The sequence below is a fragment of the Protopterus annectens genome, chromosome 8.part0 (genome assembly GCF_019279795.1).
Source record: "Protopterus annectens isolate FY-2018-M chromosome 8.part0, PAN1.0, whole genome shotgun sequence".
Classification (NCBI taxonomy): Eukaryota; Metazoa; Chordata; order Ceratodontiformes; family Protopteridae; genus Protopterus; species Protopterus annectens.
This window is the reverse complement of record NC_056741.1, coordinates 823,322,730-823,343,347: the sequence shown is the minus strand read 5'-3', so window position 1 is coordinate 823,343,347 and position 20,618 is coordinate 823,322,730.

Genomic DNA, 20,618 nt, shown 5'->3' with positions numbered 1-20,618 from the left:
GCAGCTGTAGAAAAAGAATGTCTAACCATAGTGTGAGCACTGCAGAAACTTCAGCCTTGTCTGTATGGAAGAAAAGTCACTGTAGTTACAGGCCACAGTCCCCTAATATGATTACATCAAGCTAGCCAGCAAAATGCCAAGTTGCTAAAGTGGAGCCTAGGGTTGCAAGCATATGATATTACAGTGCAGCACTGCAGTGGGGTTAGCAATACCAACACAGATGGTATATCCTCTCAAGCAACATTTCTCAAGGGTTACATGAAAAACTAGCTTGAGTTTTCAAGGGGGGGGGGGATTGTGAAGGCTGCCAGCCCAGCCAGCTAGAAATTTGTAAATAATTCTATGTCATTTGTGAATAGTAATCTGATTTGTATGCATGTCTTAGAAATGTAAGAAAACTATATGTCCTTTACTGAGCTTCAAGACTGTAACCATAGTGCACCCAGCTGGAAATGAGCAGAAATGTGTTTAAACTACATGTCTATGCAGATGTATGTATTGATGGTAAAGACTGGAATATACAGACTTAACTTACAAACTCTAAGAAAATAAGTGAAAGTTGTTTATGACTCTGTTATCTCTGTTTCAGCTCAAAGCAGACACAATGTCTAAAGTTGTATGCTTTCTTATTGCCTGCAAACAGGGGTAATTGCAGGTTTCAAATATAAAGGTGTTTAAATGATTTACAATTTCCAGTTCCAGGCAAGTTTCTAAGAGATAAGTGTCAGCTTCTAAGAGATAAGTATTCTTGACACTGAGATATTATATTTGAAGTTCCTGTTGGCCTGAAAACTAAAAGCAGAATTGACAAGAATGATGTAATCTAAGACAACCCAACAGAAATATTTGTTAGTAATTTAAGAAATATCTAAGAGGGAAAGTCAGTGCATTTTGTATCTTGTTCTGGACCTGTAAATGTCCTCTCACTATCACTTGTCTTTGCTCTGTAAGTAAGTCTTAGATCATAGTATCTCTCTTAGAGATAGATAGGAAAATAGTATGATCAATGTAGATGTGTTCTGTATTTATGTGAGACTATCTTGCAATGTTGTTTTAAAGTATTTCCTGTGTTTCTGAATTCTGTTGTCACTGTATTGGGTTATTGAGTATTGTCTTGTTCTGTTATTATTTATTATTAAATGTATTTAAACCTTTTAATTGTGGCTGGTTTGTTTAAATATATTTAATCTCTGAGAGTACTTGCATATGTATTTGGTAACACTGTACCAGCCACTCCTAAATAGCCTTCAAGTCATGGACACACTTACCATTTGGATAATACTAGGATTGCACAGTAGAATTGGTCACCCTTTGTAAGGGCCTTATAGTAGCTGGTAAGTAGTGGTTGGTGGCAAGTGGTACTACCATATAGTCTGGGCAGAAGGAGGCATAGCTAGTGAACCTTTGCCAGCCTTCCCCAGGAGTTTCTGTTTGATTGTATATAAATCAAATCTCAAAGTGTGTTTGTGTGTGTGTGTGTGTGTGTGTGTGTGTGTGTGTGTGTGTGTGTGTGTGTGTGTGTGTGTGTGTGTGTGTGTGTGTCAGCTACTTATGCAGGGACACAAAACACTGGTTGGACAGAGAGGGTGCTGGTGGTTTTGGCTTCAACACTGGAATCAGATCTCAACCTTATAGCTGTGCCACTGTGGAGTCTTATTGGGGATCTGGAGAGAGAAGGAGAAACCAACCCCAGACTGACTGTGATCTCTGTGTGCTCTTAAGGGGAATTGTACTTTACTGTGTGTGTACTTGTCATCCTCCCAATGTGCATGTCCCTTAATGCTGCTAGTGGTGAGGATTGAGGCTCCTTGATTATTGGGCCAGTGCAGGGGCATCACACAAATGATAAATAAAAATAAAAATAAATATTCTTCTGTGGCATAGTGGAAACTGCGGTAAGCATTGTTTTGCACTATGATTGCTTTTTAAGTTTCTTTGCAATAAAAATGCATATCCTGATTATTTTAATATTGGTATTTTGGTTAGGATAGCTATTGCCTAATTATAAATGAAAAAAAAACAACCAGTTGAAACAAACACTCCAAAAGAGAAAAATAAAATGACCAGTACTTCAGCGCTTTCATTCTTTTAATCTTAGTACTTACTCAGAATAAGTAAACTTACAACAATCATTCAAGTTGTGCTTACTCAGAATAAATGAACTTACAACAATCATACAATTTGTAGTCAGTAAAAATCACATGGTTACATTAATCTAACAATGAAAACAATCTAATTATAATATTCCAATCAAAATACATACTAAATTTCCTAACAGTTGCAAAAAACAAACCTGTAATAAACATATAAATAGATAGCTCTCTAAAAAATAATGAATTAAGTACAAAAAATAACAACATATTAAATTCCAGATGTTAATGTGTGTAAGCTAATCACCCTAGATATCCACATCCTGGCCTCACCCCCCATTATGGAAACTATGGTAAAAATTTTCTCCAAAGCCAACTTCATGCTTCTTAGGAAAGAAGTGGCGAACCTCATGACACCCATGCAGATGAACAATACAGTTATGACTGCTGAATCCTACACAAATACACTATATAAGCACTTACACGAGTGGATGGATCATGCTATCCCAAACAGAACCACGATGCTACCCTCCAAAAAAAGGAAGCGGATCTGTTGGTCCCCTGTCATAAAAAAACTCTACAACAGAAGGAAGAAACTGTTGCAAAAGAGAGTAAAATCCCATGAGTGGAGGAGCTCCCTGGAAAGCCTCAGTAAGAAGCTGAGATCTCTTATAAGTTCCTCCTAAGCTAAGTACAAAAACAAAATTGCCACTGATTCTAGAGACAATCACAAAGCATTCTATAGCTATGTCAAGAATCTCAGTGGCAACACCCAGATCTGCTCTGAGCTACAGCACAACAGCACAAAAATTACAGAACCAACTGATATTGCCAACATCCTGGCAGATAGGTTCAGTGCTAACTTTAGCCCCCTCTCACCCCCAAAAGGGCCCATATCTATACAGGAAGAATGCAGAGTCCCTGTAATCACAACTACGCAGGTAAAAGCTGCACTCTCTAAAGCCAAAAACACAGCATCCATGCGACCGGACAACATCCCAGGCTGAATTTTACACAAACTTCAGAACAAACTGGCTCCCCACCCAAGCACCATATTCAATCATAGCCTCACATCAAGCTTTTTGCCCACTGGATGGAGCACAGCAACAGTTATCCCACTACACAGAGGGGGAGTCACCACTCATCCCGCGAACTATCGCCCTATTAGCCTGATGAGCCTCATCTGTAAGGCCATGGAACGTATTGTCATGGAACTCATAAACAAAGAAACTGGTAACCTTCAAACTCTGAACCCCACCCAGTCTGGGTTTGTGAAAGGCAGATCATACATCCTGAATCTGATCAACTTTTTTGAGGCAGTCACCAAAGCTGTAGATGAGGGTAAGGTGGTCCACACAGTTTATCTTGACCTTGCCAAGGCTTTCAACACCATCTCCCATTCTAGAATTATAGCTAAACTCACTAAACTAGGTATAAATCCCTATGTCACAAGATGGGTTGCCAACTGGCTCACTGACAGAACCCACACTGTAAAAGTTGCAGACTCCAAATCTGAAATCAAATCAGTGACAAGTGGAGTACCACAGGGTTCAGTCCTGGGACCTCTCCTGTTTGGTATCTACTTCTCTGAAATACAGGCTAACACAGAAGACCTTTAGCTAACGAATTTTGCAGATGACTGCAAACTCTGTACCCATGAACTACCACATAGGAGGTAGTCTACTTAATGCCAAATGCATGACAGGAGCCCTTGGGACCCAGTTGGACAGTAGTGTCTCCTTTGATAAACACATCACCACAGTAGTCAGAAAATCCTTCTACCTGTCACACCTCATCACAAAAGGGTTCTCATCCAGGAAAAAAGAGGTCTTTGTTCCCCTCTACTCGGCACTTATTAGACCTATTATAGAGTACAACACCCCTTTTGGAATGTACCTTACAAGACATCTGCAGCAGCTGGAAAGGCCACGGAAGTACCTCACAAAGAGGATTAATGGTCGCAAACAGATTTCCTACACTGACCATCTCAAAAAACTCCATCTTTACTCTGTAGCATATCACCTACTCCGAGGTGATCTCTGCTAACATATAAAGCTATGTCAAACCTAGAGCTGTTGGCCATGTTACACCTAAAGAAATCCCAATCCCCCCAAGCTACATGTTCTAGGGACCTAAACCTTGTCACCACAATAAACAGGACATACTGGAGGGATAGATTCCTGTCCCAGAGACTTCCCATACTCTGGAACAAGCTACCCATCTATGTCAAGCAAAGTTATTCATTCGCACTCTTCAAGAAAAATCTTGATGAGTGGATGGGAAATTGGAACTACACCCCGGGGATCACTTCTGTGGCTCTGCTCGACAGGGGCACAGGAGAATAATGTTCTTGGATGGCATAAGCCAGGGAACCTTGTTGGTTAGGCTTACTTAGGCCCTTGGGCCGATAGCCTTGTACCTACCTATTAACCTATTAACCTAAATACATTTATACTTTAACAAACTTTTCACAGAAATAGATTCACTCAGTCCATGACTGACATCCTCAAGTAGAAAAGCCTGCCATTTCAATTCCAAAAACTCCAAATAATTATTAAACTGATCAACAAACATACTAGAATTGACCTTCTGTACTACTAAAAAATAAAACTTCTAAAATGGAGTACAACTCATACTGTGTTTGGCTAAGGCATTATCTGTGTCTTTGTTTTTGATGGCTCTAACATGATCACTAATTCAACAACTTAAAGCCTTCACTGTTTTTCCAATATAAAAACTGTGACAGGTACTACAAGTAGCTAAATAAACAAGCTGCCACAAAGTAGACATTCACAGTTTCAAATCACAATAGTTTTATTTTATTTACTTTTTGGTAACTTAGTCAGGGAGAGACGGCAAAGCTGTCAACAGAGGATTATGGCAAGCTGACAAGGAATGAGTTGACTGAGATGTGCCAAGCCAAAAGACTGGTGCAGCACAGACCGGTAACCAGGAAGACAACCAGTATGGCATTGGGGATGCACAGCTCTCAGAAACAGGACAGTTCAACTTTACCTCAGAGAACTTAAAAATCCATCTGGAGTTAAACAAACTTAAACTGGAGGCCAAACGTTTGTAACTAGAATCATCAGAGAGACTGTGGGGTTTGGAGGCCAAAGATAATGAGAAGCGGCGTCAACATGAGAGGGAGACACTGATTCTTCACCAGGGTCATGGAGGCCATGGGGAAGGGAATAACTGAACCCCAGAAGCAATAAAGGTCAGTACATTTCTGCCACAATTTACAGAGGTTGATCATTTTGATAGTTTATTCATATATTTGAAAGGGTATATAAACAGTAAACTACTTGGGTACCAACACCTTTTCCCAATGGTTCTTGGAATTCATAAATTCCAATGCCCTGGATCAACTAATCCATTGTCCCACCAAGGGCTCCAATATCCTAGACCTGGTCATTACCAACATGGGAGATAGATGCTCCACACCAGTGGTCACCCCCTCATTGGTCAGGTCTGACCATAAGCGAATCATCCTTGACATCCACAGCCCACCCCCACCCCCCAGTAAGGAAACCTCTGTAAAAAACTTCTCCAAAGCCAACTTCATGCTACTTAAGTCAGAAGGGACAAACTTCATGGCACCCATGCAGAAGGGAGCTGAAAGTTCAACTGCTGAATCCTACACTAAGGCACTGTATGAGCACATCCACTTGTGCATGAATCGTGCCATCCCAAATAGAACCAAGACGCTCTCCTCCAAAAAAGGAAGCCAATCTGGTGGTTCCCTACTATAAACAAACTATACAACAGAAGGAAGAAACTGTTGCAGAAAAGAGGAAAATCCCAGGATGCAAAAAAACTCCCTTACCAGCCTCAGTAAGAAGCTGAGATCCCTCATAAAATTCTCCAAAGCTAGTTATGAAAATAAAATTGCCAAAGATTCCAAAGACAACCACAAGGCATTCTATAGTTATGTCAAGAATCTAAATGGCAATGGTCAGATCTCCTCTGAGCTACAACAGAATGGCATTAAATATACTGATCCCAAGGATATTGTCAATATCCTGGCAGATCGATTTAGTGCCAACTTCACCCCCCTCTCACCCCTTAAAGGGCCCATCTCAATACCAAAAGATTGCCAAATTCTGGTAATCACAGCCACACAGTTAGAAACCGAACTCTCCAAAGCTATGAATACAGCATCCATGGGACCAAATGACTTCCTGGGCTGTGTACTACATGAACTACAAAATGAACTGACACCTCACCTAAGTGTCATGTTTAATCATAGCCTCACCTCAGGCTTCATGCTCACTGAATGGTGCACAGCTACAGTTATCCCACTCCACAAGGGGGGATCCACCTTGGATCCCGGGAACTACCATCCCATCAGTCTGATGAGCCTGATCTGCAAGGGCATGGAATGCATTATCATGGAACTTATAAACAAAGACATTGTCAACCTTCAAACACTGGACCCCATCCAGTTTGGGTTTGTGAAGGGCCGATCTTGTCTCCTGAACCTGATTGACTTTTATGAATCAGTCTCCAGAGCTTTAAACAAGGATAAGGTGGTCCACACAGCCTATCTGGACCTCGCCAAGGCCTTCAACACCATCCCTCACTCTGGAATCATAGATAAACTTACTAAGCAGGGCATAAATCCCTGTGTCACTCAACTGGCTTACTGACAGAACTCAGACTGTAAAGGTAGCCGACTCCAAATCCAACTCCAGAAAAGTGACGGGTGGAGTGTCTCAGGGTTCAGTCCTGGGACCGCTCTTGTTTGGCATCTACTTCCCTGAAGTACAGGCCAACACTAAGGGACTCTGGCTAACAATGATTGCAGATGACTGCAAACTGGGAGCCATTACTGAATCCCCAAATGATATTCTACAAAAGGGCTTTACAGAAACAGATGCTTGGTGCTAGAACCATGGGCTCAAGCTTAATTCCAAAAAATGTATAGTTATCCCCTTTGGGAAAAAACATGTACCTATGAATTACCACATAGGTGGCAGTACACTAAACACCAAAAGTGTGATGAGAGACTTAGCGATGCTGGAGGATAGTGGTCTCATCTTCGATAACCACATCGCCACAACAGTCAGGAAATCCTTCTATGGGGCACACCTCATAACTAAGGGCTTTTCATCCAGAAAAAAGGAGGTGATTGTCCCACTGTGCTCATCCCTCATTACACCCATTATAGAGTACAATGCCCCATTTGGTATGTACCTCACAAGACATCTGCAACAGCTGGAAAGGCCACAGAAATACCTCACTAAAAGAATCACAGGCCTAAAGCAGATGCCTTATGCTGACCGTCTAAAAAACCTCCAGCTATACTCTGTGGCATATCATCTACTCAGAGGTGATCTCTGCTTAACATACAAGGACATGCCAAACCCTGAGCTGTTGGACATGCTCCACTTAAAGAAATCCCAATCCCTCAGAGCCACACACTCCAGGGATTGTCATTCATTGTCATCACAATGAACAAAACATGCTGGAGGGATAGGTTCCTGACCCAGGGACTCCCCATACTCTGGAATAGACTGCCCATACATGTCAAGCAGAGTGCCTCCATGGCCCTCTTCAAAAGGAACCTTGATGATTGGATGGGAGATAGGAAATTCACCCCGGGGATCATGTTAGTTTCCCTGCTAGACAGGGGTCCAGGGAAGTAAATATTGTGGGAATAAATATACGGGGAATTGTTTGGCTAGGCTTGTATAGGCCCTAGGGCCGATAGCCTAGTACCAACCTATGAACCTATGTATAATGACCAAGGGCTCTGGGTACAGTTCCTGACCCCCTTACTCCATGGTAAAGCTGTAACTGCTGTTTCTAAATTTTCTGATACTGATTGCTTAAACTGTGATACTGTTAAAAATGTTTATTGGAATGTTTTAAGTTAACACCTGAAGCTTACAGAAAAAAGTATTGAGAGCATAAATGCAAGACAGATGAAAGTGTATGCAATTATACTGCTGAACTAAGCACTTATTTTCATAGGTGGGTAAGTGGGTGTCAGGTCACCACTTTTCAAGGGCTGGCAGACCTTTTGGTGAGAGAACAAGCCCTTAGCACTTTGCCTGAGGACATGTGAATCTGGTTGACAGACAGAGAATGCAACTCTGCAGATGAATTGGGGAAAATGGGGCTCTCTACTTAGCAAGCACTGCATCACTGCACAGGAAAGGGATACCCAGTGCTGCACATGGATATAAGGGAACCCATGGTGGGCAGCCTAAACCGCCCCAACAAAGTCTGCCAGTAACAGGCAAAGCTACTAGTTCAGGTACATGGCCAAGATCAAGGGTTAAGTGTTTTAAATGTAACTAGTGGGGCCATGTAGCAAATAGATGTCCACAAAGGCAAGGTGGGGAACATAAGGTGGGGAAGCAAGTGAGTGGAAATAACAGAATGTCAGTAGGAAGTTGTCTGTAGACAGCAGGAGTACCAAACTACCACCAGAGTTTGTATCCTATCTTGGTGGATAGAAAACAGGCCAATGCCAAGAGAGACACAGCCACTGATATAACCATTGTGAAGCCTGCAGTGGTTCAAGAGGAGCAGCACATGCTTGGTCAGTTCACTCCAGTCAGAACTTTAGAAGGGATCCCATTTCAAATGCCTTTGGCCAGGGTTCACCTTGACTGGGAGGGTGGAAAAGTAAGCAAGCAAGTAGGTGTGTTTGAGAATATCCCAGCAGATGACTCGATAGGGAATAATTTTGATAATGCAGTACCTTATGTGCATGCAGTGACATGCAGTCAGGCATGGATACAGACATGTCGGTCTGGTAGCCTGGGAGAGACCCAGACAGACCGCATCCCTGAAGGTAGGACCGCTATTGCAAATTCAGGGAGGAAGCTACCCTGTAGCAGTGAGCCTGAAGATGAGCCACTGCTGTTAGGAAGTATGGATGTTCCCTTGGACAGGGTTACTGCAAGGGAAAACGTGAGTTATAGTATCCAGGCTGACAGTGAGGCGCTGCTGTCAGAAGATACCAGACTTCCTGTGGAAGGGGAGCTGGGAAAAGTCACAAAGTTAGAGTTGAGACAGGCTCAGTTCTCAGACCCTACATTACAAGGCTTGAGGGAGGTAGCTAGGGAGGTGCCTAATTCTCATGGAAAAGGGGAGACTGTATACTGGAATAAAGGGTTACTGTATACTTTGTGGACCCCTGAGGGAGGGTTAGAAGGTGAGGTAATACAGCAGTTGGTTGTACCCAGAGCCTGCCATTTGGCACTTTTAGCCATAGCCTATGACATTTCTTTGCAGGTCATATGGGCATAAGGCATACCAAGAGATGTATTATGCAGAACATTTATTGGCCTGGGATTGCTAGAGATGTAACAGGGTACTGTAGGACCTGTGAGCAGTGCCGAAAATAAGCAAGACAGGAGACAAGGTCAAAGCTCCTTTTATGCCTTTGCGTATGATTAAGGCGCCATTTAAGAGGGTAGTTATGGATATTGTGGGGCCTCTAAGTATCCTAAGTTCCACAGGGAAGAAGTATATCCTAGTGGTAGTAGATTATGCTGCAAGATACCCTGAAGTAGTGGCTCTTTCTTCCATTGAGGCAGAGAAGGTGGCAAATGCTTTGCTAGAGTTTTTCAGCAGGGTAGATTTCCAAAAAGAAATACTGACTGACTAACAGAGGTGTCAGTTTCATGTCAGACCTGCTGGATTGTCTGTAGGAGTACTGTGGGGTGAAGTACCTAAAGACCACCCCCTACCATCCCCAGACTAATGGTCTGGTGGAGAGAATAAACTCTACTCCAAAGACCATGCTATGGACATTTGCAGACCAGTTTAAGAGACAGTGGGAAAAATCTTCACCCCATCTTCTGTTTGCTTACAGACAGGTCCCCAGGAATCCACAGGTTTTTCACCCTTTGAGGTCCTGCATTGGTATAAGGTGAGGGGACCTCTAGATTTGATTTGTGATGTGTGGGAGGATGAGTGTGAATCCCACAAGGAGACTGTTGTGGCATATGTCTTAAACCTCAGGACAAGGTTTAGGGAGTTCAAAGGCTTGGGACAGGAGAACCTGGTAGGAGCCCCACAGCAGAAAAAGGTCTGGAATGGCAGGAATGCTTCAGCCAGAGAGTATGCTGTGGGACAGCAGGTGATAGTGCTCATTCCTGTTAGACACAATAAGCTGCAGGCAGTTTGGGAGGGACCCTTCAAAGTGGTAAGAAAGGTCAGTGATGTTAACTACATGGTAGAACTGCTAGGCAGGAGGCAGGGGCCCAAATTGTACCTTGTTAACATGATGAAACCTTACCAAGACAGGGAGGTCCTTGTGCTAAGTATTTGCAGTAGGAGGAGTCTGAGGGGGACCTATGCCTACAGTGAGCAAGCCAGCAAAATTGCAAGTTACTATAGTGGAGCCTAGGGCTGCAAGCATATGATATAGCAGTGCCAAGGCAGATGGGATTTTAAGAAAGGAAATGGGGTAACATATTCCCAGATAGGCTTATTTCTCTCAATCCACATTTCTCAAGGATCACTTGAAAAACTAGGTTGAGACTTCAAACGGGGGAAGAGATGAGATGATAGGAGGAGGTACTACCAGCCATGTCAGAATAAGTAGGGCAGTGTATGTGTGACTTGTGCTAGCTCAGCTAGCTGGAATTTTGTAAATAATTATATGCCATTTGTGTATCCAACTGATTTGTACAGATGCTTGTGCTGAAAATGTATTTGTGAGGTTTGCTTGTGTTAAAATGTACCAACAGTGCACCCTCCTGGAATGAAAAGAAATGCACATGTATTATTGTAACTGAATTAAATGTATATGTTTTAACAGAGGACACTGGGACAGCAAAGCACAGCAAGTAAATCTCTGCCAGCCTTTCCCAGGTGTGTGTGTGTGTGTGTGTGTGTGTGTGTGTGTGTGTGTGTGTGTGTGTGTGTGTGTGTGTGTGTGTGTGTGTGTGTGTGTGTGTGTGTGTGTATGTGTGTGCGTGTGTGTGTGTGTGTGTGTGTGTGTGTGTGTGTGTGTGTGTGTGTGTGTGTGTGCGCGCGCGCACGAGCATGCATGTGTGTGAAGAATCAAATCTCACAGTGTGTATGTGTCAGCTACTTGGTGGAGGGCCACAAAGCACTGGGTTTACAGAGAGGGTTGGACACTTGGCTAAGGACCTAATCCTACAGCTGTACCAGTGGGGAGTCTTATTGGGGACCAGGAGGGAGATAGGTTTAGAGAAAAACATACCATGGGCTGCTTGTGTTCCTTGTGTGCTCGTAAGGGAAATTGTGCTTGATTCAGAGAGGTCTGCATCTGGAAATACTGCATATATCTATTTGTATTCCAAGTGCACATCCCACTCCAGTGTCAGTGGTGAGGATTCAGGCTCCTTAATTACTGCCCTAGCGTGGGGACATCACATATTGGTTGGCAGTGGTGGGACCATCACGCGTCACATATTGTTTTTCAGTGGTGTGACCATCACTCGTCACAGTATACAGTGTAAAGATTTATATAGCGCCTGCTATACTCATGCCTCTTAAGGTAAATAGTAAGCTCAGAAACAGCAGGAATATTTAAAAAGGCAATTTTGCAAATAAATAGAGGTTATATCACTGATTTAATGCATACATGCAGCGAGTTAATCCATTAGATTAGTAAAAATTGATCAAGATCCTTGGTTGTTATCACAGCCAGTCTTTATTTAAAAAAAGCTTGTAGCTTCTGAGCTGACAGTTTTTATTACTTTAGTTAAAAGCTTTTATGTCACGATTATATACTGAATCTGGTGCACACATTATTGGCATATTTCTTAACTAATGCATTTTTACTGTCTTTCTAAAAAGATATAGAAGACAAATGTACGTTTTATTCTGGGAAGACTTAGGAACATTCCTCTGATTAGCTGACTTATTCAAAGTCACACAAAATCTAAGTGGAACTTGCAGGAATGAAATAGAAATCTAGAAGTCAAATATTATCTATGACTTATTTTGAGCAGTAACTAACACCCTTGGTCGATATTGATCATTTTGTTATTACGCTCTTGTTTGTTTTAATGAGGATGTAATGATATTTTTAAACCTAAACTAACACTATCAATGCTGCCTCATAATGGCTAGGTTCTTTTCATTTTCCTTAATGGTAATCTTTGAACAACCTGAACAACAAGCTATTGAAAACAATTAGTGTCGTTTTTACTGTATACCGTGGGTAGTTTCTAATGAAGTACATCCAAGTCCCTAGGACCAGACATCTCAAATATACCAGATTATAGTTTAGATTTTGACTCTGTTCTTCTTAAAAGATCTGATATGGTTACAGAACATGATGGTTACAACAACCAAATCATGCAGAACACTATAGTTAAAGACTTCTTCTGCAGAAAGATTGATGTCACTGAGTTTACAGATATCATGTCCAATAACAATGATAAAACGATACTGCACCAGAATCAGCTATCAGTAAACCTAAAACTATGTTTGGAAAGGGGTGGTGGCAAAACCTCCTGTATCACACATGCAGATATTTTGCCACCCCACCCCCGATCATCCTTAGTACATATACAAATTCAGTAGCTGTGCAACCATGGGGTCAAAGAATCTTAAAAGCCAAAATAGGTTCCTTCACTCCATTTGCAGCATCCTACTAAGCTCAGGCATTCAGAACCTACATCAGTCAGCAGCACTGAACAGCACATGATACCCTTCAGGATATAGATATCAATGCATGTGTTATTCTAGATATCATCTCCCTGCCTTCGCACGTCATTCACCCTCCTCCCTCCATCTATCTCATAACTATATCTCTACCCATACCCTGAAAATCTTTAACTCTCCAGTCTTCTCTGACTGTTTAAAAGACATAAACTGGAACCCTCTAAAAGCCCTCCCTCTTGACAACACTTTTACTTACTTCAATACTTCATCTATCAACTTGTTAAACAGCTTTGCTCCCCCTAGAACTAGAAAGGTTAAATCCAACACTGTCCCTTGGTTAACCAAAGAAACTATAACTCTCATGCATCTCTGAAATAAATCATGGAAACAGTACTAAAAATATAAAACTCTCAACTCCCTGACCGAATACAAGCAACTCCGTAATAAAGTAAAAAACACATTGCCACAGACCGAAAATCCTACTACTCCGTACTACAAAACAACCACAAATAAACTCCAAAAAGTTCTGGAATAATATCTCTACCGTCCTCTGTCCTGGTAAAAAAGACAACCCCTGTCCAGATCCTAACGCCTCTGATCTTTCCTTGGCTACCCAATTTAACTTCTTCTTCATAGACTCAATAGCCAAGCTCACCACATCTTTCCCAAATAATGCACCAGCTATGACCCCATCCATCACCCATAACTCGACCTTCTCGGGCACCAAAACTACTCAACTCCCCCCTTTTACTATCAAACCTATTCCCCTGTCTACCATAAATAAACTCCTACAAAAATTGAAACTATGCCCAAATGCCCCTAATGACCTTCCATCTAACTTCGTCAAGCTAGCTGCCAATGACATAGCTTTTCCCATCTCCATCCTAATAAATTGTTCGATCCAAGAATCCTATGTGCCCCTCCTCTGGAAAAAAAGCCTTTATTATTCCCCTTCACAAAGGGGGCAATAATACTGATATCTCCAATTTCCACCCAATAGCCATCCTATCCACATCTCAAATTCTCTAAAAATGTATTCACCTACAACTCCTACCCTGCCTCTTAGATAATCAGCTGCTGACCCCGACACAACATGTATTTAGACCTGGACACATCACTACTACTGCCCTCCTCTCCTTCCTCGAAACCATTAACCATGCACGAGACTCTAGCAATATTGTTTCTACCCTCCTTCTATTCTTATCTAAGGCTTTTGATACTGTTTCACATAACCTTCTCTTGTCCAAACTCTCTCATCTCAAACTTTCCACCTCCTCTATCAACTGATTTTCCAGTTACCTCTTTGATAGACAAGCCATCAAGTAGAAAAACTGCACCTCTTCCTTCCTTCCTTTACTACTTAACATCTTCATTAATGACTTCCATCAGTGTATCCCTATTGCTAAACCTATCCAATACGCAGATGACTCTACGATTATCTGCTCTGCCAAATTCCTCCCCAAACTCATGAAATTAATTAAAGATGCCTTCTCTTCTTCTGAGTCTTGGATGTTAAATAATTACCTAGCACTCAATGCATCTAAATCCAAAATCATGATATTTACCCCTTTAAAATGCATCAAAATAGACAAGAACTCTTTCTCTATAGCCAGCGAAAACAAGACCACTATCAAAATTGTCCTCCAGACAAAGCTTTTAGGTGTCCTCATTGATGAACAATTAAAGTTTGAAATTCATTTACAAACTAATATTAAGAAAGTTATCTTACTCCCTCAAGCAAGCATATCCTCTCTACTACCTACCTCATTCCCTCCCTCTTGTATGGAGCCCCTCTCCTTACTAATCTTTAATCCTCACTAAAGACAAACCAGTCTTCCTGCTACAACAAAATGTCAAAGTTTGTTACCTGATCCAAATCTTCCTCACCACTGTGACACCCTCCACACCTTGAATTGACTGGAACTGGCTAACTATTTATCCTACATCCAACTCTCTAATGCCCATAAGCTCATCTTGCATCAACTTGATAGACTACTCAGGTCCCACAATAAGAACCTGCTCAAAGTGTACAAACCCATATGTACTCCAGGGAAACTTCTGTTATCTTTCTTCCTTGTATGATTATGGAATTCCTTTCCACCACACATTCGTATTACCAACCATCTTTAAGACCTTGCTCCATTCCCACCTCTCGCCTCACTGGGAATGCTCCTGTTCTCACCCCACCTGACTCCTTCTACTTCACCCCTATTTCCTTACCCCTCCATCCTTTCAACTTAATCTACACTTTAATTCCACTATTCTTAGCTATCTTTTTTCTCTTTCTTATGTTAGTTATCCCCTATTATTTCTTACATACTTAGATACCTGTAAGACTTGTACTCCAATATGCCTTGTAACTTTACAATTCTTAAAATGGTTTGTTGAGGCTCAGTGCTCAAATGTTTTAAACTATGCTTAGTCAATTTGTTATTTTCAATATTGCCTTAGAATGCTCTCTCAGGGCACGTTACACAAATGTTTTTGTTTACTATTTGTTTTTGCCTCTTGATTCTATTAAAAACTGTGTAATAACTTGTGTATTTGTTGATTTTTCTATTGTAAAACTGTATGACGAGATTTTCTCCCTGCCCCTCCATTGAAAACTGGCTCATTTTGGCCCCATGGACTTTCACGGTAAACAAACTGTAAATAAAGAAATATTTTCAATGACTAGAAGCAATATTTAGAAAGTTTCCCCAGATATTTTTTTTTGCTTTTGCCCTTTATTCTTGAAGTGACAAACTAAGAACTATGGCAGTACTGACAAATATTTTATTAACCTTGTACTCAAAGACCCTAAATGTACCTACTTGGTTATCAAAGTGCTTATTATTTGTTCTAAAAATCTAATTCTCATAATGTGCTTTAGGTTGCCATCAGACTGAATTTCAAGTCTAGCACCAAATAAGAATACAAAGTCTGGTATCTACATGCTGATGAGATAGTGGTGTATAAGAAGGTTTATAGGGTTATAGAATCATAGGAGGCTATTAGGATAATGGCTCTAGAGCCTTTTTAAGTCAAGCTATTCGTGCTCCAATTTTTCCATTTATTAATACAAAAGGACTAGAATGGCTTTGGTATATGCCTGTGCCTTAGGGCATCTACAAACTGACTCTGTCCATTAAGGCCACAGGTGACAAGCTATTATGGTGAAATGTTAAATTAAGCAACAGTGCACCATTTATGACCACTGTTAGCATTTGGTATCTGAAAAATAAGCGCCCTCCCATAAAATAAATGATGTCTTAAGAATTGGGGTTTTAAATAAATATCACCAAAGGTGAGGGCAATCTATCTTTCACTGTATAACTGAGAAACAGAGAAGCTGGGTGCACTAAGATGTCTAGTACAGGCAGATTATATGAATACTTTGTTAGTTCTTATGCATACTGTTTTGCACACAGTGTCAAATGTCATTACTACAACTGGCTAGACTGTGGCCAAAAGAACAATACCAGAAATCAAAGCAAGCTAATAGCAAACAGAATTCCAAGATTCTAAGAAAAACACTTTAAAAAGGATTATACAAAAATACAGAGCATAAATACACACTAGGTATCTCCACTTCAACAATCTGTGCAATCAGAAAACCTTTTGAACCAGAGCTAATGCCTCTTGAAAGAGTACTTTGCTAATTCTGCACAGGACATAATAGCAGAAACAGGCTGCAATTTCTAAACCCGCTGATTCTGGCAATCCATTTAATGATTTTTGTTCACTAATCTGCACAAGTGGTTTATGTTTCAGTCCTGAAATCTAAGCCATTTGCTTAATTAAATCACCCTACCTGTATATCATTGCTTTGCATTACTCAGTGCATTGACATACTCTTGATAACTTAAACCATCTTGAATATTATAGCTCATGTTAATGCTGTCTGTGCAGATGCCGGTTTGTTCAGGCTTTGGCAGCTGGGTAAGTCTTACATGGGCATCAGTCCCTGTTTTCATTGGTGACCCAAGGACAGGAAATATGCTAAAGTGCCGGCAGTTTTGAAACTGCAAACAAAACTATGGGACATTGATATGTCGGTTTGCTGAGAAGTACAAAGGGTACATCATAGCTTGTTATTACAATCTCTGTGTTCTGCTGTCATTCCTGCTGCTCTGATCAGTTCTTTTTTCAGAGCCAAAACTACATGCATATATATTGTCGATTAAATATAGTGCTTGGGACTAATGAAAATCCAGTAACCAACCAATGTTTTTTCCCATTGGAGACAAGCTGTAATGCAGATCTAGTCTATATGGATGAAGTATATTGTTTATTTTATATTATTGTTTAAAACATAACATTAAATGTTCTGTTCTTGCTTGCTTTACAGTTAAAGTGGTCTCAGCTTTAGACCCCATAGTCAGTTATCTGAGTATTTTCTTCAGAGCAACACACAGAAAATGAACTTTTAGCAATGAGCATTTACTACCCAAATTTAGAAATGCTATTGTGAAAATCATACCTATAACTATGTTTGATAACATCTAAGAGATAAAACTACCTGTAAGTGAGTGGTGAAGTGCAAAGTGATCATTTATCCTTTCATCAGTCTTATTTCTAATAGCAAAAGGTCCTACATATTCAGGAGGTAACCAGGAATATAATTAAATTAAATAACTTGCCAAGAACTAGACGATGAAATGTGGGGGGTTATGAACAGCAACCTAAGCTATGATTGAGGGTCCCCACTTATTTCTTAGCTTATTACTGTAAACTTTAGTCTGTCATTTGGTAAAAAGTGTTTACTTTGGTAAAGATCATACAGAAACACCGATGTGATCTCAGTAATTAAAACTGCTCATGAGAAATTCATCTTGATTTTTAAAATTATACACCAAAGCAATTAGAGCATGGCTGTGTACACTCCACCTTTTTGCTACTATAAAAATATCTGAAATGATAGGTTACGCATAAAAAGGCCAACAAGGCATGCTGTAAAAAATAATAAAATAATGAAATGTATGCAACTATAAAGCACAATAAATAAGCCAGGTATTTTTAAATTCAGTTACCAGTACATTCTCATTACACAAAATAAATAAATAAATGCATTAAGTGAAGAAATAACTACAAAAATGCATATCAGATATACAGCATTGTATGCTTAAGACTTCAATAGATCAGATGTACTATTTAATAATAACACAACAGTCTGCACATCTGGTTTACTGGCCAGCATGATTAAGAATAATACAAATGAGCTCAGTTTAAGGAAACAGTACTGTCAGGTAAATGTTGAATTAAACTAATTAGATTTTAGAACCATGAGATGTATCCTGTCTGTTGCTTAACTTTAAACCCAACAGAGTCTATGTTATTCCCTCAGCATCACAGGCTAGTAAACTTTGTAATTTTACAGCCTCTGGGTACTTCCTTTCATCAGCAAATTCAAGCCTTCTAGAAATTCATGACACAGGGATTAGCCCTGGCAAGAGTTTTTTTTTTTAATATCGTATGTCTTGTTTCCCTGCATTTCACTTTCTTACTATCCAGATTGATGACACCATATCTGTTTTCTAGAATGTTACCAATCTAGGGTCTACTACAAGTGCATGCATGCCAGTAGCTCATGATACACTTACTCACTGCAAGTCATACCTCTCAAACTCTCAGAGAAAGAAATCTGGACAATACCAGAAATAATGGGGGAATAAAGGCCCAAAAAAAGACACAGATTTTAAATATTGCTCCTATAAACTTAGAAAGTTGATAGAATAACAGGTTTTTGCATTATTATGTATTTTTTAAAAGCTATGAAGTCCAAAACTGAAATGTCTGTAATTAATATTATTTAATGACTTCAATTCTCAGTGATTGGCCAGAAAACCATACATTTTATGAGGAACAGACCAAAAATATTAGGCAAAAATCTGGACATTGTGGGAAATCTGGACAGTTGAGAGGTATGATGCCAGTTGCTTTAAATGGCAATGATCAGAACTCCCAGTAGTCCAATCCTAATTAATTACCAAGCCCTCAAACCACCCAACCCTACCATACCAATCATGGACACAGGTAACTTGTAAATGGCTCATCTTCCAGGCCCATGCTTACACTTATCAAGGGTATCAGAACTTGTCAGAGATTTGGGATGCACAGCTAGGCTTAAAAAGGCCCTTGTGGTCATTAGTCTAGTAAACACCTATGAACTTATTAACCTATATCTGCTCCCACTCCCTCCATGCAGCTGCTGGACCTACCTTGCTTGAACTCAGTACTATGTTCTGGTGAGACACACTAGTCCAACTCTCTCTGTATAGCTGTTACACCTTACCTGAACATCTTCTTGAGTATGAGTGGCCATCTCTGTGAGCTGCAAGTTTCCAGGGCCTCTTGCTGTGAAACATTGGTCTTCGAGCATCACAGACTTGGGCATGTGTAGCAGGCCCACTCCTGCAGTCAATATGTCCATATAATAATCCATGTAATAATAATATAATATCCATGTAATAATAATATAATATAATAATCCATATAATAATCCATATAATAGTCCATGTTTCAGATATTACCTTCATCTGGTTGATACAGGGCCTAATGTTTCAATTCACTGAAAATCAGTATTATATATTTCACTGATTTATTAATTTTGTATCTTTTAAAATGAAGCATATCGTTCATTATATGCTCTTAAGTTTGAATTACTACTCTTTTATTGACTTACTGGTTTGGGATTCTTTAAAACACACTGTCAGTTTATCATGTTTCTTTAAAACACTTAATTTTATGTATGTAAGAACTTTTCTTTTGTTATTCTGTGATGGCAGAAATCTGTCGAATGGTAGACTGTTTATTTGCTGACATTCTGACTGCTCTAAAGATGCTGCATTATTTGTTACCACCTTTATATTCGTAAAGATGCTGCATTATTTGTTACCACCTTTATATTCTTAAAGATGCTGCATTATTTGTTACCACCTTTATATTCTTAAAGATGCCACATTATTTGTTACCACCTTTATATTCTTAAAGATGCTGCATTATTTGTTACCACCTTTATATTCTTAAAGATGCTGCATTATTTGTTACCACCTTTATATTCTTAAAGATGCTGCATTATTTGTTACCACTTTTATATTCTTAAAGATGCTGCATTATTCGTTACCACCTTTATATTGTTATCAGTAGTTTGTTATCAGTTTCTTCACACATTCATGTGCATTGATCTTCATGGCATTGTTGTAGACCCTGCACATTTTAAAAGATTTAACAGAATGACTGTCCCATTCTGCTGAGAGTAACAGTTCACTATAAAGGTAGGCTATTAGTAGACATCACTAACTTTCTTGATATGCTGCATAACATAACAATCTTGATATTCTAACCTTAGACTAAAATATGCACTGGAATATTATATGCCAAACTGTATTTGAAGTGAACTGGTCCAAAACATCATTTTAGTAGTTAATATAGTGTTCTGCAATAAATTGAGGAAACTAATTCTTGTCCTAACATTTTTGAACTTTTATTGGCATCACCTATTTGAAATTCACTAAAAACTTTAGGTAGATTAATTCTCACCTTTACGGTAACTACCATTAAACATAATAGATGGGTATAACTTGTTCTGCTACTTACCAATGACTTTTTATTAATATATGAAGCATTAAACAACTTGTAATCATAGCACAGATGGTATGATATACAGATTGGATTTATAATCAGGAAGGACATTCAACATTTGGGAGTGTGAGAGAGAGAGAGAGAGTGAGAGAGAGAGAGAGTGAGAGTGAGAGAGAGAGAGACAGAGAGAGAGAGAGAGAGAGAGAGAGAGAGAGAGAGAGAGACACACAGAGAGAGAGAGAGAGACACACACACACACACACAGAGACAGAGACAGAGAGAGAGAGAGAGAGAGAGAGAGAGAGAGAGAGAGAGAGAGAGAGAGAGACAGAGAGAGAGAGAGACAGAGAGACAGAGAGA